Source organism: Motacilla alba, chromosome Z (assembly GCF_015832195.1).
Source record: "Motacilla alba alba isolate MOTALB_02 chromosome Z, Motacilla_alba_V1.0_pri, whole genome shotgun sequence".
NCBI classification, from domain to species: Eukaryota; Metazoa; Chordata; class Aves; order Passeriformes; family Motacillidae; genus Motacilla; species Motacilla alba.
In genome coordinates, this window is record NC_052046.1 from 22,884,334 (window position 1) to 22,910,919 (window position 26,586).

Here is a 26,586-nt window from a genome sequence, read left to right on the forward strand (position 1 = left end):
CCCTTGCTGCAGTTTGAAGCCATTTCCTCTTGTTCTGTCACTGGCTGTCTGGGAAAAGAGACCAATGGAAGAAGAGTAAAATAATACTTCCAAAAAGCGACTGCATTTTCTTACCAAGAGATAGTTATTTGGAATAATGAAATGTTTCTAGTTCTTTGGTTTCCATGGCAGAGCCAATTTACGTTAAATATTTCATATTTAAGGGATTTTGTTTGATTTTAGTGCTGTTGGCAGCAAATGTTTAGAACCCATGTATTTTGTTCCATGTGCTGTTGACTTTGGTGACCAATGCAGTGAGAAGACTTTGCCTTGGTGGGTTTTTTTTTCTGTTTTGTTTTTGTCTTTTTTTTTTTCTGTAATGGCCTCTGAAAAGTATGTTTGCTCTTTATTTCAAAAATTAGCATTTAGTTACAACTTTGAAGGCATCTATCAGTTTAGACTATTTGCATTCATGTCGATCTATATTTACTATGTCCTCTCTATTTCTGCTAGTATTTAACTAGAAAAACTAAGTAAGTGAATTTTAACTTTTTCAGTTATTTCTGAATAATTCTTTTTTGCCTACATTTTAATATGCCCCTTGCTCCCAGCCTCCACTGCCTGACAATTATCAGGACTAAACTGCTGTATCCATGTTGTCATCAGTGCACAGACAGAATGAAAGCATTATAGACAGTTCATATATCTATATTCAACAAAAATTACAGATACTCTTTTCTTCAAGTGTGATCTGTTTAAGAATGTGATACTTAACAATTGAAGAGACTCTTAATAAATTAGAATTGCTTTTTAGGTAGTGTTACAGATAATATAACTTACTTTATAATAATGTGCCTCACACCAGCAAAGGGGGGAGTCCTATGACCCTTAACAACAGAACAGAAACACTAGCAGGTACATTAATAACCAAACTTAAAAAGTAACTTGAGCAACTGTTAGCAGAAGTAGGTGGGAAACCAGTGTACAGGGTTAAATGTAGTGGTGATGATAAAATTGCACAACTGATAAGATTAACTCTGTGAAGACCTAATATGTTTAAAAGAAAATTGAAATTTTAACTTTTCCTTCATAACAAAATATGTAAATAATGTTGTCTTTCTCTAGAACACAGCAAAGTCAAGTTGTCTGCATTTTATTCAAAGGCATTGCATAATTTGTCTTGGGGAAACATTTGAAAATATTTAAGCACTTATTTGCATCAAAATCTTCAGTGGTAGCAAAATAATTAATAAGATTGTAACTGGAAACAATAAATAAACAACTCAGATAAAACTCTAAAGGAGCAAATTACCTTCTGCTAATTTCTTAATAAAATCTTCGGTATTTTGCTTACTCTTTTGAGCATGCATGTAGTTCCTCACTTGTGTATGCTCCTTTTGTTGCAGTGGAAGTAGGATAGAAGCTTATAATGCCTTTTCTAATAAGCATAATGGTTAGACTCTGAAACTGTATTAGGCAAGAAAACATCAGTTATTTTTGTTTTTCATATAATATTAGCCAAGAAGTGATTGCTTACTCCAGGGGTGCTAAGATCCTTCCAGGACCTCACATCGCAGTAGATGGTAATCCACGCTCCAATGAGATTACTCAGCAAAAGTAGATTTTTCCTGCATGCTGAGTCTAGTTTAGACAGTGTGCAAAACTTTAGATAAGACAACAATAAACAAAAAGGTAATGACCAAGAAAGTTCCATGCATCTCCTTTTCCTAACACAAAACTATCACAAAAAAATTTCCCCCCATCCAGGAAACCCCCTGTAGAGCCCAACAACAAGCACCCATAATCGAAAAGTACTAATTCCAAATTGCACTTTGCTTCCATTTAATAGAAACAAAAATAAAAGCAGATTTTTTTCAATTTTCTCTCCTTTTGCCTTTCATTAGAGGGAAGAAAGGACATGTTACTGAATCAGAAAAATATTGTGGTTTCAAGTTCTTCGTAAGGCACTGGGAACTTTCAGGTGGTGTAAACCACATTGAACTAATAATTCATTTATGGATTAGCAAATGCAATGGTTCATTTTTGTGTTGTTATTAATGGAACCTAGTGCAGTTCTTGACATGGAGATGCCATACCACAAGCAGTGAGTGAATAGCAATTGCTGCTACAGGAAGAGGTGTGATGTAGTGCATAGGGCTGCCTGTCCCAACTCCTGCATTTGACTTCTGCCTCTGTTATTAACCTGCTAAATGATATTAGGAAAGGTAATGAATTTCTTACTTCTCTTGTCGACTTAGATTGCAAGGCCTTTTGTCTACGTATTGAGCCTCAGTCCTTGTTGTGCTTTGTTGTCTTGTGGAGTCCTTCGTTTCCTATAGTGTTACAATTTTTCCTTCCAGAGTTTCCCATTAGCTCTCAGAAAGTCACTGTATTATGTGGAATCCTGAAGACACTTGAATATTTACTGTACAAGAAGAAAGCTAGTAATGTTTTCCAGAGCATGGTTTAATATTGCATCTGGTCTTGTGCAACTCAGGCTGATGCCAAAAGGGATACTTCAGCCTGTTCTTTCCCTCTCTTGCATCAGCTCCCAGTCCCAAGGTGAGTTCAAGGTAAGCAGCTGATTCAGAAAAAAAAAAAAACAAACCCTAACTGCCAGTGAAGGAAACTAAATCAGAAAAGTATGCTGGCCTGGCTTGTCCTGTGGATGAGAAATTACTAGATGCAACAAAAGGGACAAAGATACAATAAGCAGCTGGAAGTAGGTGGGAAGAGTGATGCTGTTTCTTTCAGCAACAGGTAATAAATATACCAGATGAGACATAGCATCGAAACCTAGGCTTATTAAGAGCTACATTTTTCAACCATATTTTGAACTCAGCCGAAGAGTGCCTTGCAATGGTTGTGACAGCCCAGCTACAGTTCTGATGATGTTAGTTGCTGATACTAGGTTTTCTTCACAGGGTGTATTTTTTTCTAATACAACTTTTTAATTTTTTTTCCCCCTAAAGTAACAGTTATCTTTGTTATCTGCAATACAATTTCAAGGCATATTTCTGATGCCTAAATATAACCTTTTATTTTATTTCAATTTAAACTGAAGTCAACTTAACCCTACCAATTGGGTGACAGGAGTTGGCTCTTGCTGTGATAGTTTCTACAAACCTTATATTCATAATTTCCACTTTAAACTCTGTCAAGAAACTTGATTCATCCTTGAAAATTACTTGTGTAATTAGAGTTGACTCTTTGAGGGGCATTTTTCACTCACTGCCCTTTTGCCCTTCTCTTAAAAATGTATACAACAGATTAGATTGGTTTCTTTGATCTTGCTTTCTTTGTGAGCCTCATGTAATAAGATCTTGTCTTGAAGGACCTGTCCTTCCCACTCACCGTAAGTTTCCATGAAACAAAAAAAGGGGTGAACAGGACTGAGGAAGAGAGACATGAAATACTAATATGATTTTGGAAAATGTAGTGACTAACTTTAGGCAAGGAGCCTTTACACATTGTGGGGACATTGATGTTTCCTGTTAGTTGCATTCATGGGCGAGGTTGCCGAGTGAATTCAGCTAAGCAGGAGGAGCAACAGTTCAGCAGCAAAAAAAGCAAGTGTGCCTCTGAGAATGCTGCAGCCCAACAGGAACCCTGGCTCAAAAGTGTCTGTGAAACTGACCTAGCCAATGATGTTGCTGAAATTTCACATCTGTTATTTCTTACTGCCCACTTCTTTGGCAACAGCCAGTCTTCATTTTTTCCATAATAGGCAGCTGCTGGAACTAGAAAGAGCTTGAGCTTATTTTCAGATGTGCTAAATAGACTATGTTTTATCTTTCTTCCTTCCCCCCCCACCCTTTCTTCTACCACATACTGCAGCATACTGACTTGTTTCCAAAGGGCAGGATCTGTGAGTTGCACGCTCGACATGTGTCTGAAGATAAGCAGATGTGTTATCCTTGTGCATGCAAATAATTCTTTTAAAAACAGGGCCATCATGATGTCTGGGAAGAGAGATATTCTTAAAAAGAAACTGTCAGTGAAATCTATATAAATTGTGAAAGAACTCACTAACATTTTCATTGAAACCTGCTTTCAACCCTGGATGATTAGATTTACTTTATGAAGAAAGTAAGTGCACAGAGCTCAGTGGTGGAGCCATTGAGCCAACTAGAACTGAGCTGCTTGAAATAACGGATTCCTTTTGCATTTCTTGAGACTATCTTACCATTTTTCTTCAATGTCCCCTAGAGGAATTCTCTTACATCCTTCTGGACCTTTCTAGCTTAAACTATTGGAGCTGTTAGATTACGTCCCAAAGCTATTAAATGGAGGAAGGTATTACAGCCTCTAAGAAAGCTGGAAAATAACCTGTTGATGGCTGTTCAAATTCATGCATCTAAAATTGCAGAATTGGAGCATAAGAATACAATATATTTTTCCCTAATAATTTATGGAAGCAGACCATGGAAAATGCATTCAATGATAGCTAAAAATGGAGAACTGGCCAGCCTGATGAGCAAAGGTTGCTGGCTGAACTTGTTACAAATACCAGGGAACCACTAGAATTCCTTCACTGATTTTTAAATCAGCATGAGATAATAGATGTGACTTAATTGAGGACATCTACTAATACATGTAGTAAGGTATCCCTGACAGTTGAGTGCTGTGGTCTGATCATGCTGCTGCAGTTTTGCGTAGGGGTAGTGCTTCCCTCAGAGCAGTAGTCACAGATCCCTGCTAGGTAGTGCAGAAGTACTTGAGACAAGGGCTATACCGCAGTGCGAGAACATTATCAGCTTTCAGTGCTGTGAAATGGATGGGAGAAATGGATGGGGGGAGGTGAGGTAACATACCTGACCCAAAGGTTGGTCAATCTTATGCTATATATGCCTCCTAAAATTCTTCAATATGCCCATGACAAATGCCTTTAAAATAAGTATTTTATTGTTTCTAAATATTAAATGTTATTCTGATGAAATATAGTTTAAAAGCCAGATGAAAGTCTATATTGCTGTAATAAAAAAAAAAAAAAATCTGTACCAAATGTAGTCTGATTATTTTCTTTGGTTTTGCTCTTTTTATATCTCTTTAAATCTGTTTTTCCCTAAAGCAAAATAATTTTGTCTACTTGTAGAAGGTTGCCATTGTCCTTTACCAGATGGTTTTCTAATCCACTTCTTACAGAAATCATGCAGGAAGATAAATATTTTCATGAAGATTCTTTTGGGGGTAAAATTTAATGTGGTAGACAGTGAAAAATTATAATCTCTAAAGATTTATGGATTTTATTAAATGAGGGAAAAATCTTTCCCCTGCAGATAATTTTTTTCATGTATTGGAAAAAGTGAATCTGAGAAGAACAAAAAGAAATTCTGTGTTAGGGAGGTTGAAAACATCCCTTGAAGTCCAACTAGTTTTCCAGATTTTCCTGAGCGTATTTGTCTCATGAAATTGGCTACTGTTATTCATATTTCTTCCTGAAACTTTCAAATCCATTAGAAGTATGATAATAAAATACTCTTGCATGGGCATATGTGAAGACAACATTATATTTAGTGCAATTAAAGCATTTTCTAGGTCTGACTCCCCAGCATTCTCATGGATAGTTATCAAGTTCTTTTTATTTGTTACTGTATTTTTTAATAATTGTTTTCCTGGCAGCTGGAGCAATTCTACCTCAGAGTTAATACTATCATACTAAGGCTGTGTGATGTAGAGGGGATGCTGCTTTGTCTGTGTGTGAAATAATCTAAGTGAATCAAAAGAAAGTGGACCAGATGCCATGACTCTTATTTGGGAAGCCTTTATCCTATTTATTTTTACGTCTTTTAATCACCGATCTATGTGTAAAGTTCCTTTTTATTAAAGGAAATGCATGAACAGTAATAGCACACTACTTTGTGCTGCATTTCAGCAAATTATTTCAAGAATTCATCACTTCTGTTTTAGGATGGTGCTCAACTAATAGCGATAAGATAGGAATTAGGATTAGCTGTGCAAAATCACATTTTTTAGCAAGTTTTGTCACAGTCTGAAAGACTGCTGTGTTCTTTTTTCCAAATGTGTCTGGAGGCACAGCTCGAAACATTAAACCTACGGAAAGCCTGTCCAAAGGTTTGTGTGTTTCCAGGTATTTGAGTATCCTTAGAAGTAATCTGGATACATTGGCACACTTTTAATAATTTTACCTGTTAAAACATCAAATATCTCTACATACCATGAGCAACCTTCTAATGTTGCCTGAGTTCAATTCAAAATGACCAAATTATAATGTTTGAAGTGTATTGCAATCACCAGAGGAAAGAAATTGTTTCTTGGCTGAAGTTGTGGAATGTAGTAGTTGTCTGTAGTTGTGATGGTCTAAGGAAACATCTGTAAAGTGGGGGGGGGGGGGAAAGGGTTTTTAGATACATAGATCTTCAGTAATACTCTGGAAGTAATAACGCATGGAAAAGCGAGGCGTTTCTGCATTCACTCCCACGTACCAAGTCTCAAGCCCTCTGTTAAAAGCATTTCTGTTTTTAAAAGTTGGCTTTGTGGAGTTTCACAAATGTTGATGAAAATTAGAGGAACAGATTAAGAAAGGGATGAATAGCAAGCAAAAGAGTTAAAAAAATGAAAGCCAGTGGATAGAGAGCAAGGAAACAAAGGTTGAAAGCGTAATTCCCTGTCTCCCACAGAGAAAATAACAGTTGCTCTTCCTACACCCTAAGATGGGAGCTAGTAAACTTTCAGGTGTCCAAGTGTGAGGCACATAAAGTGTTAGACTGTTGCAGGAGCTTCTGAGGAACTTCTGAGGGTTGTGATGGTGTCACCTCAATTCAGAGTTGTGCTCAGCTGCTTTGGGCTTAATACTAGGGTGTAAAGTATAGCAGAGAGCACAGAGCAAGAAAACTTCTGAGAAGGGTTTTGTTAAATCATTTTAAAACTAGACTGTAGAAAGGACAAGAAATAAGCTTTATTATTTTGATACACTGCAAGAAAACCACAGGACTTGCTTTCTTAGAGTGTGAGATGTTTGTGTTTAGATGTCTGCAAAACTTACCACAGAGTTTTTATTCCTTTTCTTCTGTAGGCTAATGATATGAGCATATTACAGCTCCCACTCTGCAAGCCTTTATTCACATTGCTTAGATGTATGAAAATTCCTTTTGAGGGTGACAATCTGCTGTGAGTACACAGAGATGTTCTTAAATGCCTGGAAAAAGGGACCAGGGCTGATACTGAGCTGGATATTACTTAGTTCCATTTTCACTTCTTCATACAGGAAAAAAGGAAAGTTATTTCTACCTGAAATACACTGAAGTGTTTTGCATAAGTAAAGAGCTCAGTTTCTCAGCTATTGCATTACTTCCTTTTTGAAAAAATATTTTGAATCTAAACAAGGACTTTGGTTCCATTATTTTCCTTCTTATTACAGGCTAACCAAAAATTGTCAGCTTCATAATAGATGATGAAAAAATTCTGTTTACTCTTTGAGTGAGTTCTTCAATCCATCTTTGCCATGGCTAGACATCCCTTTCGCTAACTGTGTTGCATTTGATGACTAGAGAAATGGGGCAGCCTTTGTCCCCCTTTGTGACTGCTATTGTGACAGAGCAGCTAATCAGTACGTTGAGCTCAGCTTACTTGCTGAGGCCATCAACTTCATCTGAGGCTTGTTCTTGTTCTCACAGTTTAGTAACTGAATTTTGGTGAGAGCCCTTGAGTAAGATGCAGTCCATTTGTTCTGCTAACAGCCCAGCTGTGGATATAAAAAAATCTCCTTTCCCTATTGCTCCTTGCAACAACAGGTTTAATTGTTATGGGCTCATAGGAACCAATTAGATTAACAGATGTTAAAGGGAGCCAGTTTCAGGTCTTGGTGGGAAGCAGTAATTTGAGAAGCCTTGTGTAAGGGCTTGCTAACACCTAGGTGATCAGAGTCTGGGTTTGAGGCTTTGGGTGCCATTAAAATTGCATCACTTTTCTCCTGTTTGCTGAGGCCAGATGGGAATGTTTTTAATAGCAGCCAGTGCACATTCTTACTTATTTTAGCAAATGACAGCATGTTATAGAAGCTCATCGTTTATTTTGTTGCAAATTTCCCATATTGCATTAAGCTCTGTTGAACCCTTATGTTCATGCTTGCTTGAATATGTCTTGTGGAGAGAGTTTATTTTGGGGTCTTTTTGGTTTTCCATATTAAATGGCAATTTAGTTAAAATACGAAATACCATAACAATTTGATGTGACAGAGGTCTGTTAGTTCATCTACTTAATCCATTGCGGAATTAGAATTGCTTCCTGCTGGGTGCAACCTAAGAGAAAGTTTTACATGTTGGAAATGAGGGCAGGAGAAGTTTTTTTTTTCTTGTTCCTCTACTGCCTTAAGTTGTTTTGGTCAGTGCTGCAATAGCAGAATCTGCTCTCAGCAATGGTTCAGATTTACAGATGTTTATGTGGATATTGAAAGGCAATTTGTTTATGGCTTTTCAAAAACTTAGTAAGAGTTTCAAGGCTTTTCAGAGAAGATGAATTTTAAAATATAAAACTATGTCTTCACTTGTTTTCTCACTCACCTGCTGATTTATAAAGTGTTGATTCTTACATGCCCACTTGCACCTTGAATAGCATTTGAATGATTTTGAAATCATAGAACAGAATAAGAACTTTTAGCAACCAAGGCCCAGTCAGTGTTGTTTACTTACTGATCATTAATTTTATTCGATTGGTAGAGGAAAAAACAACCCAACCATAAAATTTAACTTCATCTATGTCCCTGCAGTTTTGGGCTTGTTCCATCTTATACATGGGTGGAATGGCATACTATTGCCATCAAAAGCTGTCCAATAAATAAATACTTGTTATTCTCTGTGAAGAAAAAATAAAAGTTCTTTCAATTTCTGAAATTTTTACACATCAAAGAAGACACATTGGAATTCCCATATATGGATCTTTTTGCACATCCACTCAGAAATTACCATTAGCAGATGAAAAGCACTTTCGTAACTATGTCTTGTTTTTGTTTCACCAAAATTTGACAGGAAATAGTCTGGCATGTGACCAAGGGTGTCGCCTGCTCAGTGTCTTGATGCATATATGTAAACTGACAGATTCCTCTCTTTCTCACCACAGTAATGAAATTGTAAAATGTAATTATGGGCGCCATGGTTGAGGCTCCTAAATGTGTGACTCAAGGAAAACACTGGATATGACTCATGATAAAATCACAAGAGCTGGAAATAATTTGAACTCACTGGGTTTCGATAGGTATCGGCTATAGTTGCACATTTCTTTACAGGATCATGCTTGTAGGTTCAGCTAGCAGCATTTTTTTGTGGTATTATCCATGATAATAAAACAGTAATTAATAACACTGGGAACTGTGCAGTGGTATTTTGAGGATGGAACTTTGTTTTCTGTGCCAGCTGATGAAATAATAAGTATTGATTTAAGTAATTATACCAAATGCTTCACAAAGAGACTATATAAGTTTGACTTCATATTCGCAAAACATAATATATTAAATAATGTGACATAGAACTTTACATGTGATTCATTGGAAACTAATGTATTATAAAATATAATGTATTTAATAACAGGGTCATGTTCCAAAATAGGTCCATAAAGCTGGACTTTCAATATTCCTATGAATATTTACAATCTCATCCAGCAGAAACAGGAGTCAGAATAGCAGACTCTTGGGTGAAGAGAAAGTGAGACCATTTTCCACTTGAATTTAATCTACAGATCAGTTCTATATTCTCAGCTGTTTGTTTATGTTAGTCCCATTTCCTAACTGGCAAAGAGTGCAATGATGCAGTGTCCATTGTATAGGTCCAGCAAATTGCAGCATGCCTAAATTAGTGAGAATTATATGAAGTTATGTATTTTGTCAGATTTTCCAACCAGGGTGGCCTAATCCACCCAATTTTTTTACACATTTTTTAAATGTTGGCGATGTTAAAACTTGGACAATCAACACAATTGTCAGAGTTGTTATATGATCCACCTGGATTTAATCCTTGAAGTGAGAAACAGCTGTGGCTTTTTCAAGGGCTTTTCATGTGCTGTTTGTTTGCATACAATTACGTTTGAACAAGCAAAGGTATCTCTGTAGTGACACGGGTATACATCTGCCCAGTGTTCTCTGAAGGTGTGTGTAAAATTCCAGTTGGCTTCAGAGAGAGAGCTACTACACCTTTAAAAGTGAAGTATATGTTGATACACACCTCATGCTAAAACAGTCCTCTAGAACTTCACAGCATTTGGCGTGTTATTTGAAAAATTCTGCAAAAGGTTATTCCTTTTGTAGCTTTATTTCTTCTACCTCATTATATTTGAGACTTTTTTTTCACTTTGGGAGTCCATAAATCACATGGTTAAAAGAGGCTCAGAGAAATGTTGCAGATAATAGCCATGGATATTTCAGAATCATTGAGAGAAGAGAGCAGGAGATAGAGAACAGGAGATAAAACACTGGACTTTTTGTCATTATGCTGATTATTTTGGGAACAAAAGCAGTGTTCATCTTTGATGAACAAGATGGAAAAATCCACTGAATCTTTTGTGAATAGCTTATATTCTCCTACTTTTAAATTTATAAATAGTTTGCAACTCGCTGTTTAATTTGTTCAAATTCTTTGATTTTAGGAGCAAGAAAAAGATCTAGTCAGACTGAACTCTGTCTCTCAAGGCATTAACAGTCTGATATTTCTATGACACAGTCTAGAAAAATGTCTGTTGAGTAAAATGTGTATCATTTGATATAAATTTTTTATAACAAAACAGATGGTTTTGCCATGGAAAAGTTATTTAAACTGTGATGGAATGGACTTGGTTTGCTGAAGTGTGATGAAGTACCTGCTTCAGTAAGGAACATATTATTTTAATTAAATGGATGTGCAAGTCTTTGTGATCTTATTATTCTGATCAGCTCTTGATAAAGATCTAGACAGTGTTTTCCAGTTGCTAAAGCATTTTGCTGACTTGGGCACAATAACACAATAAGGCTAACACAATAAGGGTTGACAGCAGCTATACTGATTAACATACTAATTTATAATTTTCATAAAATAAGAGGCATTGTCCCAGATCATTATTACTGCCTTTAGTTCTTAAATGTTAGCATTAGTGCTACTTATTAGTGGATAGTAGTTGTATCTGTTAGTTATAGCTGAACAGAGTTACCTCATTGCTCCTTTTGAAAGGTAAATTGAACTGTGCCCCTTTGTTTCAAGGCAGAGCTCAGCTTTTAGTAACAAGTAATTCTTGGTACGCGAATTGTCCTTTCTAAAGTAGAAAAGGCTAAGGGGAGCTATAGTTTTGCAGAAGGAAAGAAGAGAATCTCGAGATGCTAAATCACACAGACATTTGGTAAGTTGTATACTTTGTATTGACTATTAGTGAATCAAGAGCAGATTCCAGTCCTTTCTTTGCTGAGTGGAAAGCTTTCCTGCAGCTATATTCAGAGAAAAGCATTCCATACTGCTTAACTTCTGCTTCTTTTCAGCTGTTGTAGGAATACACTCCAAAGTTTACAGTGTTGTAGAAACTATAAATTATGTAGCTTCTGTCACTGCAGTATTCTAGCACAGTATTTTGTTTACCCATAGCTGCCACCTTTGAAATGCAGAGCTGCTTCATTCAGTTCTTTGTTGTTCTAAGCTGACATTTACATGTTATAAAAATAGTTACTATTCAAACAATGATTTTAGGTCTGAGAGACAATTTGTAATTCTTTATCTAAAGAGAGGGTGCCACTGTACCTTTAGTGAGAGCAACCATTTTGGTTGTGGTGATGTATGACTGAAGTGAGGACAGTGAAGTTTGATCTGTAAGTTATAAGATGTTCTTCCTGAAAGTGAGTGATGTTTTTTTGTTATCCCAGAGTTAATAAGAAAACACTAGTTCTTTGCAGAGTCTGATGTTCTCAGATTCAAAGTCTTACTGCTATCCTCCTCACATTTTCAAGATGACTTTTAGCTCAGAAGGGGAAAGAAAACAGAGATCCACAGCAGATGGGAGGCTGATGGATAAGTTCCTATAGCAGCAGTTTGAATTTTTGTCAATAACAAGTATACACTGTGCTTGTTTGGAAAAGGCTATTGGGCCAAGACTGTTTTGACATGTGCTTTTATCAAATCTCTTTCTAACTTAGCATTCTCCAGAATAGTTTGCAATTGTTTCAACTTGCCATTAACCAGCTGATGCTGCCTGATAACAAGCTGATGAAGGATTTTCTGTGAACTTTCTTAAAACCTGAAACTTAATGAAGTCAGTGTTCTTCACAGGTCTGTATTACAGACTTTGAAAAGAATGGAATTGTTAGCACAAATTAGAGAGATTAGTTTGCTCTGAAACAGCAAACAAAGCTGGACACATTTCATCCAGAAGTCCTGAGTTGTGTCCTTGTTTACTCATACTAGGTAAAGATTTTGAAAGTCTTACCTGTGTTTGATGTGATTAACTCTTGTGATGAAGGAAAGTTTGAATAATTTCTCTTTCCCATATGGACTACCTCTTTTACCTGTAGTGCAGAAGTGTTTCCTTGTTTGTTTTGCTTTGTTTTGTTTTACATACTTTTTGGTAGGGTTTTGGTCTGGGGGCATTTTTTTTCTTTCAGTGCATAATAAAAAAAATTTCCAGGAAGGGACAGTAACTGTCTAAACAGACAAGAATTGCATATTAATGCTAAAAATCACCACTAAAATACTTTGAAAAAATCTTCTTGCTATGTTGGTTAGAAAACTGTGTCATCTGTATATTTCATTACTGTGGTTTGATTTATATTGTCAAATTGCAGCTAGATTTTTCGGGGCTTTAGAAACATTCATTCTATTAGGGAAAGTGGTAGTTTTTTGTTTAAAGAAAATTTTCTGGCAGGAGGTGAGAAAGTCTGTAAATACACACACCTGTTTTGTGTGTGTAAATCTTTGCAAAAATTTCACTGAAATAAAAGTGCCTGTTGTAATCAGAGGCTGTTGTGGGTTGCTGGCTGAAAACAGTTTGAGTCCTTGAATAAGATGCAGCATACACTGAAGCTGGATTCCTCAGTACAGTCTCTTTTTTTTTTTTTTTTTTTAAAGAAAGAGTGGCTGCATATTAATTTTTCAATAGGAGTGGGAAAGTATTTTATAAATTTGATAAAGAGACTTGGCAGGGATTCATTTTATAACAAAACATGGCATGAAATTTTGGGGTGGTGAATCATATCTTAGTTTCTCTTCTTTGTTTAAATAAGTTACTTGGAGAACAAACTAGATGAGTTTGCTTGAGGGCAGTTTTGGATAGGATGGACAGAAGAATTTTGTCCATGTTTATGCTGGTGTGAATTTTCATTAGATTTTAGTGTGTTGAGTTTATGTCTCATTTATATTGTCAGACTTTATAGATAATGTCTCCTCAGAGGTGACGGGCATCAATGTCAGGCCAAGCCTTTAGCTTCTGTTTTGTTGTGGTGATAACATATGAACAGCACATGGAAGAGGCAATGCAGTGGCTTGACCAGTGCTGCTGATCATCAAGGACTTTCTCTGGTACATGAAGGTGATGATGTATGATCTGGGATCTTCTGCAGCACTTTTATTTGGTATGCTGTTGTAGTGCATATTTATGTTAGGCCAGCAAATCTGTTTTATGGTGTACAGTTCCTCTGCAGAAATCAGAAATAAAATTGTGAGAAGAAATTTTTAGATCATCTTATTTCTGTAAACTTCCTGGTTGATTGTATTAATTTTGGAGGAGACATCTGAAAATCCTGACTCCAAATATTTTAAAACTCAGCAGGCAGCTATTAGTAAACATACAGAGGAACATCTGCAGCAGCTGCAGCACGACTTTCTGTGCCTGTCTCCAAGACCTAGTTTCAATGACAACTTCTCTTAAAATCTATCTATTAAGACTTTGATGTAGAAGTGAAGAGAAGCAGATGTAAGATGTGATCCCTCTGAGTTACTAGTGGGTACTATAAAACAACAGAGATGCAAGTGGCTTAGCAGCTGTTTCCAGTTAGCCATGACTTCTTGTGTAACTTGGTGGTGATGCTTAATCCAGGGATGGAAGAGTATGGATTTTGCTTCCACTAATACAGTGTAAATATTTGCACAGGAGAAAAACAATTATGCAGAGCATTATTCAGTAAGGTTGTGAGTCCCAAACATAGAATCATACTTATTATCTCAGTTAAGAAAAAAAAAAACCCTGAAAATTTTGTAAAGCTAGATGATTACATATGCTATCTTCATGATCATTTTTAGGCCATTAATATCTTTATATTCCAATATTTCATTCACTTGAATGCCTTCTGTTTTCACCATGCGTTCTCCCATCTTCAGATAAAGCATAACATGCTTCCTCAATTTGTCTTGTTTACCTCATTAGTTTGTCATAATTTTCATTTGTTCTTCCAATGCCAGCCAAAATGGAGACATTTGCTTCTTTTATTTGTAATTCAATGTTATGAATCTCAACAGTGGCAAAGAAGAACAATCAACAGGACAGGCAGGCTGAGTGACAGGGTGAGGTTCTGCAGCTGCTCCATGCAGCATTCATGCAGCGAGTTTTGCAAAAGGTCACGTCTGCCAGTAGCAGCAAAGCTTTTGTTTGGAGGGTAAGGTAAATGATTACAAAGAGCTGACACCTTTGGGTAGAGAATGAGGAAGTTTATTGCTGATTTTCTAGAAGTTAATGCAGGATCTCTTTGAAAGAGGAGATAGTGCAGTGGAAGTTTGTTTCTTCCTAGAGATGTATTGATAATGAGACAGATGGGTATCTGTGAAACAAAGTGTTAAGCATGGACCGGCAACAGATGAGCTACTTGCTTTGTCTTGCTACCATTGTGATTCAGTGGCCATTTTATGATTATACTGGTAGACAAGGTCAAATACACCCCTACAGAAGAGTATGATAACTTGTCTTGTTTTGCTTTTTTAAGGACCTCTGAACTGGATCTGCATTATTCTGCTTTAATTATTTGTTAAAATGTTCTCATACTAGCTATTGAAGGAGGAGGTTTAAACCTTCGATGAGCATGGCAAATCTCTTCCTTTTGTCAGGACCGACTTCTGGGCTTTAAATGCCATTTTCATCAACCCGTGAAACAGCATAAGGAAAATTTAAATTAAGCTTTCATCCTTTCTACTTAAATAGGAGCTTCCTACTTAAAACAGAAATCTGACTTCAGGCATCAGCTTCTGTGTAAGGACTTATCTTTGACTTGCCAAAAGATTGTCTTAAAAGATATAAAAAGTTTTCTCTTGCTCTTAGGATAATAGCAACGACAGTGACAAATGGAGAGCCTGTAGATCGCACTTCATGAGGGAGAGGTGACTGACAGGGGAGGGAGAGGTAAATGCAAGTATCCTTCCTTTTTTCTTTGTCAAATGACAAAGAAGAAGCTAGACAGAAGCTAGAAAGAAGCTAGACAAAAACTGAGAAGCCTGAATTAAAATGACAATGAAACAGAACAGGAAAATCAATTCAACCCACACCCGAGAAGCTTTTATTTATTTTTTTTTTTAGAAGGACAGCTACCAAGTGAGTGAATTAATGTTGAGCTTAAAGGTCATTAAAAGGTTATTTTCAATTAGTAAGATATCTTGTAGCTGAATACAATTTACTACACTAGAGAATAAATTTTTTTCCAAGTGCTGTACATATTTTTCATATGTGGTTTTCTTTTAAGTCTATGAGATTAGAGAGTATATTTTCTCTGTATGTTCTAATGTAAGTAGTGCAGTACTCTTGGAAGAAGGAGTGAGGGAGCTGGGGTTGTTTAGCCTGAAGAAGAGGAGACTCAGAGGTGACCTTATCACTCTCTTCAACTTCCTGAAGGGTGGCTGTGGTGAGCTGGGGGTCGGTCTCTTTCTCTGGGCAGCAACAGACAGAACAAGAGGACACAGTCTCAAGCTGCACCAAGGGAGATACAGGCTAGAATAAAGGAGGAAGTTTTTCACAGAAAGAGTGGTCAAATACTGAAATCATCTGCCCAGGGAGGTGGTGGAGTCACCATCCCTGGATGTGTTTAAAAAAAGACTGTATGTGGCACTTGGTGCCATGATCTAGTTGAGGTGTTAGAAAATAGGTTGGACTCAATGATCTTAAAGGTCTCTTCAAACCTAGAAATTCTGTGATTCTGTGATTCTGTAATTGGATACATTTTGAATATTATTTTCAGACTTGTTTCAAACATTTGTCAGCTCTAGCTGATGGCTGCAGTTGAAGAGTAATGGATTGTTTTCAACTTTGTGAATGGTGTTTTTCAGCAAGTGGATGTTAGAAGCACTGAAATTCAACTTGCAGAGCTCCTCATAGCAAAAAGCACTTTTTCTCTCAAAAGGGTTGTTTGTGTTTTGGGTTATTTTAAGTAGCCCACCCCAGTAATCTTTAATCCTGCAAGACTGGGATTAAGTGCTATGGACACAAAACCCAGACATGTTTGTATATTTATTATGTAAGTAAGGAGAATTAAAAAATAAGCATATTCTTATAGTCTACTATGTGAACAATGTTTGCATTACAAAAATGAAAGTAAAGAAGGATGTTTTACTTTCTTTGCTATCTGAGGCTTCTGTTAAGGAGAATAAGGTGGCTGGCTGAGAAAATATCCCAAATAGACTGTGAAAACTTTGAGTTTCACTTGGGATCTTACTCTGTTTGGGCATGCTAATGCATTAACACAGGACTTTGGGCATCAAATGGCACTTTAGCCCACCTCATTTCCCATATTGACATTTACTGTGCACACTTCTTGCCAGTTAGTTCTACCCTATGCAAGCCCCTTTATTGCTTTCAAGGTTTCTTTGTTAATTCAGTTCTTTATCCTCTGTTACACTGTGAAAAGCCCTGAAGGGCTGAGTTTTGTTGTTTGCCTAGGTGACAAAACAGGATTTGTGTTAGAGAGCCTTAACGTGTGGCTGAAGTAAGAGTATATTCCATTAATAACTGCTTTTTTACCATTTGGTATTCTATTTTCAATTTCCATGGCTAAATCAGTGCTAAAAGCCTTTACAAAATCTGCCTGGCAGTACAATTTATGATTAGACCTGAGGGGTGAAGGCTAAGTTGGCAGTGTATTTCACATAAACAAGTGCTTAGAGTTGTGGGTTGAAAACGCAATTTCTCTGGCACACAGGCAATGTAGGACATTTTCAAAGCCTAGACAAACTGAGACAATGTTAAAAAAAAAATCAAAGAAGGGAATATTTCATGCTCTGACTTGTAATTTTAATTGTTTTGGGGTTTTTGTTGTTCTCACATGCCAAGTTAGCAGCAAAAGCTTGCTATTCTTTTACCTACATTTTGAAGATCATGTGTAATGCGTCTAAATCCAAGTTCCTGAAAAGAAATGCTTGCTTTTGGACCGTCTGAACTCTTCTAGGAACATAATGTACTTTCTTCTCTCAGCAATGTGGTGAAATAAGTGGGTTAAACCCCAGTACATGTCAGATTCTTCTCTGACAGGTTTGAAATCTAACAAATGGCTGAATACGCTCCTCCTCCCTGTAAAGTATTCTGGGGAGTGGGTTGAACAGGTTAAATACAACTTCTTCAAGATTGGCTGTAAACTCTTATACAAGTTTCAAATCTATATTCAGTATCATTAGATTTGGTTTGTAACCTATTCTGTCAGTAATGAGTACCTTAATTTTCCCTATTAAGAATAGGAATACTTGTTTGTCTGATTGACCTGGACATTTCTCAAGAAAAGCATGGACCAAAAGGAACCTTCTGCTAAACTTATGTGTTCTTCCCTCTCTGACCTCCAATTTCTTTGTTGAAATATGTTGCTGGGGATTTTTTTTCCTTAGAACTTCAATTTTTGAATCAGCCTTTGGGACATATGGTTTAGAATATGGTAGGACATCCAAACTACCCGGGAAATATTTTCACAATAGCAAAATCTTGTCTTGACAAAATGCAACTGCTAATGAGTAATTACTGCTGAAAATAAACGGCAGTTGAACTGAATAGATCATTACCTTATGGAAGTGGAACCATGTGACAAACAAATCTGAAATCTCTGTTTTGCCCAAATAGACAGTGGAATATCTACATTGAAATCTTGAACTGAAGTAGTTTTTTCTCTTCCCCTTACTTCTCCATCTAATGCTTTCAAGGGACTTCATTTATTTCTCAGCTCACATTAACACAATGGAATTTTAGGTTGAAAATAACTGGGAAACTTAATTCATATGTTTCACAAATAGTTGAGTTTTGTCTCAAATAGATTTTTATTGTGTGTTTCACAACTGAGTTTATAAATAAACTTGCACAGTCTGCAGTTTAATCAGGCCTAATCTTTCCCCAGCACCCACAGGAACTGCCAGTGATACAAACATTTGGGAATTCTGATTGTATATACATTGAATTTTGAATTGAATCCTTTCATCTCTCTCAGAGAAATTCTTTCCTGTCTGTTATCTAGAAACCAAATTATTGAAGTTAGTATCCACTCTTCCTGAAGGGAAAAAGGAAAATGTGATTTTTTTTTTAATACAAATTTATTAACGCACTTATTGTTTGGTGGAAGCTGAGTCTTGTTGCTTTCTTTACTGTGTGTCCTTATAGACATCTTACTGATGTACTTTATTTTTCTGTGTGATACACACTTGCAACAGTTTTTAAACTAAGTATTTATTGCAGTTGGAATGTTTAAATATAAATGTTAACACTGATTATTTAAAACTCTGAGAGGATGTATTTTGTGATCAGGATTAGTATATCCAAGTCACATGAGTGAGTGTAAAGGTATTTTCAGTTAAGCATGTAGTATTAAAAGCATTTAGCACTTGACAGCCTAGAAAGAGATGGAGTTTCTCAAAAAATATATTCCACCTTCCAGGAACCCAGAGAAGCCTCCACCAGCGGTCTGCTGTCACTAATCCTATGTTGGGAAGTCATATCTGATGTTCTGATTTCAAAAGCATCCTGCAATAAAATCAGTATATTGAAGATAAGAACAACAGGCTGGAAAAAAGTAGATTGCTGGTACTAGAATAAGCAAACCAACTGGAAGTTTGTTCTTTGAGAGCTTACTTGGACAGAGTGTGTGCACATTTAGTTTTTTTAATGTGCATGTGTAGTTGTAGTTCTGTTAAGCTCCCATGAGGAAATGAGCTCTGAGACAGGACTTGGAAGATAGTCATGGTAGATGATGTCAGGAAGAGAGCTCAGGCCAAAAAAGCCCTGAATGCAGCACAAGAATGTGATGCAATAATCTTTGATTCTTGCTGCAGACTGCTCAGTGTGTGGTGGAGTTTTTGTCGCTTTTCCTTTTTTTTCCCAAGTGCACAAGTATAACCTGTCAGCTGGTGTGATGAATGATGCTGGTCTGTAGCTGGAGTGGTGTGGCAAGCCCTTCCCCGCTTCAGGACACTTAGTGCTGCAGATCTGTGATGCAGCCCCAGCTCTGTCCAGAGGACTGTGGGGCAGGGAGAGGCCACAGCCAGATTTGTCTGTCTGTGCAATAAGGATTGATCTGCAGGGAACCATTTGGAAAGCTAAGTCGTGCACATCTTTCTGCATGCTCAGGATAATCAGCAGCTTCACTATTACAATTAGCATCCTTGCTCCTAGCTCATGCCATGAAGAGAGCTGTTTTTCCCAGGTTTCTCTGAAACTTTGGAGGATCTTGCCTAGCACTCTCTGACAGGTGTCTGGGGGACCACAGGCTTCTTGTGTGACTCGTGCTGGTCACAGCAGCCCATCTGCTCAGTGTCAGAGCCAAAGGCTGGGCTGTTCAGTGCAGGGGCAGAAGTGCTGCTCCTCAGGCCACTCGCTGCTGTAATTTTCAAACACAAGTGTTGCAGCTGGGAGCTGGATCACCCCATCCCTTTTTTGAGGTGGGTTTAAGGGCTTATTTATTTATTTTAACTGCAACGATTGCCAGGATTTGGTGTTGTTGTGGGGTCAACAGGCTGTTATGTATGAATAATAGAAAGAGAACTCTTCAGAACTTGTCTGGAGTGTATTGTTTGAGTATGGGTACAGTTGTAATGTGGGTAAAGGAGGAAGAACTTTTAATGAAAACAGAAGAATTATTTTTCTAGTTTTAATCTGGAAGTGGGTGGGCTGCCACTGGATACAATTGGACCAGTGTGACTGAACTACAGAATAATAAGAGTGACTGCATAAAACTGTATTGTTTTCTAACCACATAGATATGGGCTAAACAATAAAGATGAGTTCTCTGTGGGTAATATACTGCACACCAGCCAGTGAGTCACAGAAGCATTGCTAAAGTGAAATAATTCCAGCATGTGACTTGACTTGTGACTCTGAATGAAGAAATAGCAGTCGTTTTGACATGTTTTCTGGAAGGAGCTTCTTTTTCTGGGGGCCCCAATCAATGGGGAGATTTAAGTAATTGTTATGTCACACTGTAACTTTTGTAATAATGTCCTTCAGCTTGTCATGGTGAAGGCCTTTATCTGACAAGAAGGGGGAGGCCTTGCTTTTCTTCCCCATTCTCCCTGGGGTGTGGTTCTGCTGCCTTTCTACTGCCCAATGGGGCGCTTTTCATCTTCACTGGGAGCCACTTCAACTTGCACACTGAGAAAATGCCTGTGTGCTTCCTTCCTGGTTTTCTTTCCTATCCTTCTGTTCTGGATTAACTTTTTGCTGGCTTGTAAGATTCAGTCATCTCATGGAGGGATCCAGTGGTTATCAGAATGGTAAAAGGAATGAGGAAAGTGTGTCAGGGAATGGGAGGAAAAGGATCGTGTTTGATCTCCAAGGAGCCCCTGCTAGTCTGGCTCTGCTGTAGCATCTAATTCCACTCTTACAATGTGTATGTGTGGACATCGTAAATTAATGATTCAGATGCAGAACAAGCGACCTTTGAGAATGCTGTCATGCAGAGTTTTAAAATGTAAGGAAATGTCAGACTTGAGGGTACTCGTGCAAAATAAATTCTGTACACTTCTAGGTACTTCTCATCTGTTACTGTTAATACCCATTTGCTATCCCTGAGTAAGTTGGTTGGGTTGCCTCCTGGAGAGACTCTTAACTGTTTCTTCATTAGCAAACTCTGTCTCAATCTCCATCCAGACTCTCAATCTTCTTCCAGTTCACTTTATTACTTCAGCCCACCCAGCCTCCAGCTATGGTGTGGTTGTTGTTATTTTTTTGTGTGTGCTTTGTGGGTTATTTTTTGGGTTTAGTTTTTGAAGTTCTTTCACTGTTTCCTTCTTAAGCAGCCCCCCAGCATGGCCCTTTGCATAGTGCAGTCACTGGCAGGAGACTGAGAAGCATGCTCTAAATTGAGCTTTGATTTCAGCTCTGATCTGACATGGTCCACGGCTGATTGAAATCATGTGTTGTCCCCCAGGGAGAGTGACTGCTCTGCTGGTCTCATCGGGACTCCAGCTTGACAGAAAGGTGTACAGAATGAGAATGAAGATTATGGAGGTTTGAGTCACTGGGCAAGCTAACTAAAGGCCTCCAGCTGCCAAATCAGGGTAGATGTGCACCCCTCATTGTCATGAACCATCTGATGGAGTAGAAGAGTTTATCTACTCTTACAAAGCTTTCTTTCTTGAAGAAAAGGTCACCAAATGCTTTTAATACTGAAAAACACATCTTCATTTTCTAGAACATCTAAATTGTTTGGCTGAAACTTGTGCAAAAAAAAAATTCAGCCTCAGGCAGGCATCTGGTGTGGAAAGTTTCAGCCCAAACTGCTATTTTGGCAAAGTTGTAAGCAATGAAAATACATTTTAAGAGTGGAAAGTGTTGAACAATCTCTGTACTAAGGCAGAACTTATATTTTCGTGGATAAAGGGAACCCGTGATGGAGTCTAAGCTTGAACTGCAACAACTTTTATTCCACTTTCCTGTAAGGGAATGCCCTTACCCAACTTGAAATTCTCCATCAAACAACTGTGTAGATTGAACATTTTTCTAGCACTTCCATAGCTACTTTATGCAGCCTTAGGTGTTACCAAAGGGAATATGGAGAGGTTCTGGGCTAACATAACGAAAACTTGAGGAAAAAAATAACCTTTGATTGTGATGGCATACAAAGGCATTTTTGCAGGTTCCTCCAGCACAGTGCAAAGGTCGACAGGAAGACAAGCAGAAGATTCTGTTATGGGATCTAGTTTTATAATTATTTCTAGGCCATTTTGAGCATATGCATCACCTGGGCTGGAAGTTACTGCAAACCCCCTTGAGTGTCTTGCATTTGCATCCCAGAGGAGATGTTGAGAAACACAGCAACTGCCCTGCACATCCTGTTTTGATTTGGTTGATTTATTGTCCTGTAATTTATAGGGCAGCCATGTGAAGGGCATGAATCTCAAGTTTGACTGACTGCACTGTAAAAGAAAGCTCTTTTCAATTCACCCTGAAATTCTTACCACATTTCTGTCCAGCCATTCAAGCTTACCCCAGCCACCTGCTTTCATAGCTCTTGCTGAAACTTGAAACTGGAAGAAAGGTAGAGAAAATCTTGATACAGATTTTTTTTAATGGTAACCCTACACAGATTTTTTTGTTTTGTTCCATTATGTTTTATTACGGCTCTATTCAGTGCTGCTTTATTTCAACTACCCTTATAGGCTTCTGTTTTGTGTTTAAGGTCAAAATTGTTTGGCAAAACGTTAATCTATGAAGGGTTTATGGGCTGATTGTGAGCCAGAACTCTGTTTCTAGGATCCTAGCAATATCACTTCAGTTACTATCATATCTAGTCTTCCATATGAATCAAGGCTTCTTGTATCTTCCCTCTTGTCACATTTTTAAGACCTCTGGCCATTGATCTCTCTTGCCATCTCTGTGTATTTTGCTGAAATGTTAAGCAAGAAGCTAGATGTTTTGAAAGTGCATGTAATCACTGCTTTCTGTGTTTGGTGGGAGTACTAACACATCTCTGAATTAGAACATTTTAGTTTTGCTTTTGTCCTCTTGTCACTCTTTTGACTCCTACTCAGTTGTGGCTCATTTTACATTCACTTCCTTTTCCACAGTACTGCTAGCTGTTCTTCAGTCTGTATTTATATACTTCTCTTTCTTGTTGCTCACCCTCATTGAATGTTGTCTTTTTTTTTTTTTTATTTCATGATAGTTTATGTTGTACTTTAAGGAAATACTTGAATTCTACTATGTCCAGATTACTGGATGCTTCAATTGTTTTTAAAAAATAAAAATAAAACTTCAATCACCATCCCCTTTCAGACAGGGAGAAAATTGAACAGTTTTGATGTAGAGTTCATCCTGATTCTACCCCCCTTCAAGACCCCCCTTCCCACCCCATCCCCATCTCCTCTTTTTTTTTCCCATTGCCAGAAACATTCCAGATCGCTCTGTCTGCAGTTCTCTGGACATCTGAGCACATACATGCATTCTTGAGATATAGCAAAAGATTATCTGCTTCTCATGTACTATTTCTAGCTGAGAAAGCAGCATAGCTGTTTCAAAATGCATCAGTATTCTATTAGCCCTTTTCCTCAGTTAATCTGTGTTAGTTAATTCATAGCCCTTGATATACACCAAGGCTTCAAGTTCACTGTCTTTATGATATGCAATTATTTTAGGCAGATCCAATTACTGACTTCTATTTCAATAAATTGAATTCCTCTACATGAATGCCTCCTGAATTTCTCTACTAAAGATCCTGTTGGCATAGAGTGAAAGGTTGTAAGGGTTTAATCAGTTTTAGCGTACTCTATTTTTTTTTACTGTCCTTTCCAAATGCAGTTTTGGAAAACCCCTAATTGTATTTTCTGATGGTTATTTGGTGGATTTAGTGTAAACTACTGTCTGAGCTCACAATATGGCAACACAGCATAAGAATTTTTGTGACACGGGTAGTCTTCTAGTGTTAACAGCATATGTGAGGAATGTGAATAAATTCAAATTAGGGGTTTTAATTAAGAGGAAGAACAAGCAACCCTGCTTTCTGCAGAGGGCTGGTGCTCAGCCTTGTTGGGTTCAAAACATTGAAGTCAGGATGTGTCAAATATGCATTCATTCTCAACTATGTTTCTCCATTACCTGTTTTCTTTAAGAACCTGTTTCCCAGTGATTTCACGTCGCATGTTTATTCTTCAGAACTTTTAAAAGGTCACTCATCATTTCAAGGGCTCTCTCAGGTGATTAGAAATCAGTCTCACTTTCTGAACATTAGCTGATCTAGGTGAAAACATAGTAACTGAGTCAATTTGTTATTTAGTTTCTAAGATTACAGTTGTAGATGTGTGTTTCGTGTCCGAAGAAGCTTTTACTCCTGTGATCAAATAGCAAGGCAAGCCTCGTGGAAATGATGAGTTCATATATTGTTGGAAACTAAATTAGAATTTTTAAATTATACTTAAAATTTACAATATCCTATGAAATCTTTGCAGGAGAAAAAAAAATCTATGCAATCTTATTTACTGTTTCAAAAGCTTTGCTGTAGTTGGGAAGTCTGATATGTCTATAGCCTTGGTGTTCTGTATTACTATCTTCTAGGAACTGAATTCAGACAATGTCAGTAACCAGAGGGATTTGTATCTTAATATTCTGGTGGGTACATGAAAGCATTTTACCAACTCAGAGATCAGTATCATAGTCTGTATTTGTTTTGTGCTTTAAGCCACAATTTTAACTAGGAGCTAAATAATATTATGCATGAATATATCTTTACATCTGCAGAATATATATAACAACTTTTCTCAAAGTAAAACAAAATACACATCCCCATCACTCCACCTCAGAAAGCATTGCCTGAATTTTGTTGTTGGAAACAAATTTCTTATTTTCTTGGCAGGGAGAAAATGTGGGTGGGATGTATTCACCTTTTTCTCTCTGTCTAGTTTTTACAGAGCATCAGTTTGATGCCATCCATAATAGTTTATGCATATTGGAATAACAGTTTCTCCCTACAAAACTGTGGTGGAGCATGACTTTGAATTAATTTAGATGTGTTTTAGTATTGTCAGACTTAAAAATCTGCTCTATGCTAATGCTAATTTTATCAAGTTAAATATGAATTTTTTAAAACTATGTTCTTTGTATGCTATCTCATTTAATCAACTGAGGTATAGTATATTCTTATAATCACATGCTTTTGAATAATGTGCAGTATCCCTGGTTTTTAATTATTAATGCAAATACAACTTATGTCTGCCAAGACAAGGAGGGAAAAAAGGCAAATTGAGGTTTTCTCTGTTAATTGTTTGCATCCTTCATTTGTCTTAATAAGGAACTGCTTATTTGTGAGTGATAAGTGTACATAAATACGCTGCCAGCAAACCTAAATGAATGCTTTTTTTTTTCTGCTGTCTTAGAAAGTAAATGAGGGAATGGACAAGTCAGCACTATTTTTCTCAGTGTTGCTAGACACTTGTTTTTTTTATGGTTTCAAACAAGCTTAGGGTAATTCCAGCTTTCTGAGCAATGTTAGTATTTGCTCATCATGATCTTCAGGACATGACTCTGCAGAGTGAAGGGAAATTTCTGTTAATCTTAGGAGCTGTATAGAGCTGTGATCCTTCATTTAGAAGACTTTCAATGGTAGCCTACCCTTAGGAAACTCGATTATTTGGACTTTTAAAATGGGATGATGTATCCATATTTAATGTAACTCAAATTGTCTTCAGCAGCATTCTTCTGTGCATTGTTTCCTAGTATTTTCAGGAGACAAAATATAATTTAAATTGCACAGAGGGATCACTACCTGCTTTAAGACACTTCTTGGTCTTCTCCTCCCAAAGGAATAGTAATTTAAGCTTTGAGGTTTAGCATGTCATTTTAAAGAAACAGTCCATTTAAAGGTTAGACTTACTTCCATAATCTCATGTTCTTTATGGATTTAAGGGAGTTGCTTTTAAGAGTTTATAGGTTTCATGTTTCTTGGTCTTAGTTGAGTATAGGTTGATTTTTTTTACCCTCCAGCATTATATTTTTCAATATAGAAATGTTACTGCTGTTTGATAAATTTCAGTCTTTTATATTAAACTTCTTTTTACAAATTCCCCAAGAGTTTCCAAAGGTTTAACAGTATTGATCATTCTTTTGCATACATTTAAATTATCTGCCATTCTTTTACAGCTTCTTGTAGAATTGAGTATCACTTTTCCTACGTAATCATTTAATATTTGTATTATAAGACTTCTGGTAATGTCACTTTTTCTACTGGTGAGTGTTGAAAAGAATCTGTAAGGTGCAAGGACACCTTCTTGTGTCAGACCTTCCCCAGATCAGTCTGCCTGTTTTTGCTCCAGTGCTGTCAAGAAGTGGTGGTGCTGCTGAGATGACCTGCTGGGTTTTCTTGGGGAATGGCACAGGCTTTCTGAGTTGGCTGTCAGCAGCCAGGCTCTTGGAGTATGAACAAGCTGTCAGTCTCCACACAGGTACAGTAGAATGTCCAACATTCCTATTGCTCCTCTTCATATTTTAGCACACTGTTATTGTCTCAGATTATAATAATGCTACATTGACCTTCTCTTATGCATGCAGCTTTCCTGTACAGGTTATTATAACAGCCGGTGTTTTCATTCCCATAGTGTGCTTTGTTCCATCATGCTCTTCCTCTCACCAGCTGGTTCCTATTTATTTATTTTCTTTTTAATGGCATTTGCATACAGACATGGATGTTTTACTGTTACTTTGCTTCCTCACCAGCTTGCAACTGCTCCAGATTTATTTTTAGCGTTTCACCTTATCTCTTCCTTGCATTTG

The 26,586-nt window shown here is 37.2% G+C and overlaps 1 protein-coding gene across 5 annotated transcripts in view; it reads left to right on the forward strand.

The window, feature by feature from the left end:
- Positions 1-26,586, forward strand: part of LHFPL2 (LHFPL tetraspan subfamily member 2) — a 121,768-nt gene that overhangs the window by 63,382 nt on the left and 31,800 nt on the right. Inside the window, exon 3 of one of the 5 annotated variants that reach the window (XM_038124163.1) lies at positions 2,340-2,552. The exons of 2 other annotated variants lie outside the window; for them this stretch is intronic. The gene's annotated coding sequence lies outside the window, so the exon portion shown is untranslated. Of the gene's footprint in view, positions 1-2,339; positions 2,553-16,016; positions 26,259-26,586 lie in introns of those variants that run through there. 2 more of the 5 variants (XM_038124164.1, XM_038124166.1) reach the window with 2 other exon arrangements.